We start from the raw sequence: 2,654 nt of genomic DNA, 5'->3' as shown, positions 1-2,654 counted from the left end.
AAGAAGTGCCCAAGATCTAACCCAATCAATAGAATAAAGAAAGAAAAAAAATCAAGTACACCCACAAGGACACAAGAATTTACGTGGTTCGATTTTTTGATGACCTACGTCCACGGGCACAACAACAGAGAAAGATTCACTAAGAGAAAAAATCAGGAGATTACAAGAACAGTCTCAAACTCATAACCTTTATCCCACATACACCTAAATCACACTCTCTAAATCTAGATGATTATTATTCTTAACCCATAGGGTCCTTTTATAGTGCCAAACATAATAATTTTATCCTAATATAATTAGGAATCTTATCCTAATAGAATTAGGAATTTTTATTCTAGTCTAACTAGATTTAAAGACTATTTTAATAATGTATACTAATTTAATTAGAATTAAACAATCCTAATTAAATCACAATTCAAGACTATCCTAACAAAATCTTTGATTCTTTCTTTCTTTTGGCATCTTGTAAGTTGGCTATAAATAGGGACAACGTATGAGAAGATGCCATATCCACGAAAGCAATTAATAAGGTATAGCTTAACCATGGTATACAATGCAATTTCATTTCAAAATCAAAGTCAAATTAGGGAATGTGAAAAAATCTTATTTCTTGAAAATGAAATACTAGACTAAATGCCAATCTTTTAATTTGTTTATTTGTCATGGTAACTTGATGTATGAAGTTATCGTGATTTTTCTTTCAAAATACCTTTGAATATTCAAATAATATTATCATGTGCTTGGCTTTTTTCCTTCCACAATAAATTCACATTGTTTAAGCTAGCCAGTGAACTCATATTGCAAACAAAGACTGATTGTTTAGGCACAATACAAGACCTAGCTATTGAACTATTCTGTTCATAATCTTGGATTCTTTTCTTTTGGCATTGTAAGTTGGCTATAAGTAGGGACAGCGTATGAGCAGATGCTGTGTCCACGAAAGCAATTAAGAAGCTATAGCTTAATCATGGCATACAATGCAATTTCATTTTCTTCATTCTTCTCATTCTGCATCCTCTGTTGTTTCAGGCAGGCTTAGTAAACTCAAAAGACAAAATGCCAACCCATTTGGTTTTCTGCAGCACCTCCAAGTATCAGAGGAAGAACAAAACCCATGGCAATGATGATGATTTCGATGATCTCCTAGAGTCTAAGGACCTAGACTCTAACCACCACTTCCAATTCCCAACTAATCTTCCTGTATAAACCAAATATAACCAAAATTATGAAAACAATAATGAAACAATTGAAAATAAACAAAACAAAAATTTTAAAAAAAAAGAACTAAGTAATTTTCAAAAGAAAAAATGGCAGAAACCTTAAGAGAAAACCCCAAGAAAAAAGGGCCCTGGAACTAGCAGCCGTTAGCAACACAAAAAATATAGCAAAAAAATGGAAAGAATGGTGGGAGGTTGAAAGGGATCATTAATCGTTTGGTTCTTGAGGTTTTGAGGGAAAGAACCAAGGATAGTTTCGAAAGTTCGGGTGGTTTAGGTTCGAGTTAAGGGTTCATCTTTGGGTTTCTAGCCGAGGTATAGTGGAGAAGAGATCCAAGTCAGCTGACAAGGATCTTCCTGGTGTTGGCGTTTCCGCTTGGTGGTAAAGGTGGTGGCAGGTTTCTGGGATTTCCATGGCACCGTTTAGGATATCAAAATTTGAAAAAAAAAATATTAAAGAAAAGCAAAGGTGTGGTGGAAGAAGGTCAAGCCCTTAGCTGGGTGGTCAGAGGTTTGATTTTCAGCAGAGGTGCATTTCATTTTTGGAAGAAGGAAAGAGGAGGAGAGGGCTGAAACAGGCCAGACCTAGCCCGTGTTGACCTTCACCAAGTCCAGAAAACGTGGGCTTAAGCTGAGCCCAAACACGGTTAGGTTTTTTGGACAATTTCATTTCTTGTTGTGTTTTGTATGATTACTTTTATGTCATTTCAATTTATTTTACAAGTGATTTTAATTATGTAATGTAAAAATAAATATATTTTGGTAAAAAATAATAAAAATACATTAGTTTATGAGAAAATATGCATGTCCGTAAATATGCATCGTAGGAAATATATGTATAAAAAATAGAATAAGAAATATATAAAAAAATAGTTTAGCAAAGTTTTAAAAATATGTGTATAGAAATATTTTGTTTTTTTAAACTTAGTTTAGTATATATAAAGTGACATGAAATGATTTTAAGGTTCTAATCACTTCATATCATTATTGTTCATGTAATTTTGGGTAAATATTATTGTGCAACAAATGATGAATCTGATGATGAGACGCTCTTGGGAGGCTTGTAAAGATAAATCTCTCGAGAAACTCTCCAAGTGAGATAGGGATTTCGGATTTTATTAGAAAGATGGGAGGATCTAGGCTACGCTTTCAACAAGAGGTCGTTGTCTGTATTTAATAAATTGAAATTTACATCATGATATATTATTGTTTTGAAACGAACGATGTCTCCAATAATGAGACCTTATTGGAAAGTTTGTAAGGATAAACTTACCTGGGAGATTCGCTAGGTGAGGATTCATTCTCGAATTTTACTAGAAAGATGGAAGGATCTGGAAAATATTTTCAATAAAAGACTTTGATTCATATTTAATTAATTGTAATGTGTATCATACCATACGATGCTTATTTTGTACACAATTGTCAACCTTGATGATG

At 33.0% G+C, this 2,654-nt stretch overlaps 1 long non-coding RNA gene across 1 annotated transcript; it reads right to left on the bottom strand.

The window, feature by feature from the left end:
* LOC108663724 lies at window positions 770-1,847 on the bottom strand. Its single transcript, XR_001929736.1, has 2 exons — window positions 1,319-1,847; window positions 770-1,198 (listed from the first exon to the last, which is right to left on the bottom strand). It is a non-coding gene; the product is annotated as an uncharacterized LOC108663724 (long non-coding RNA).

The sequence above is a fragment of the Theobroma cacao genome, chromosome 10 (assembly GCF_000208745.1).
Source record: "Theobroma cacao cultivar B97-61/B2 chromosome 10, Criollo_cocoa_genome_V2, whole genome shotgun sequence".
Lineage (NCBI taxonomy): Eukaryota > Viridiplantae > Streptophyta > Magnoliopsida > Malvales > Malvaceae > Theobroma > Theobroma cacao.
This window is presented reverse-complemented; position numbering and strand designations above follow the sequence as displayed.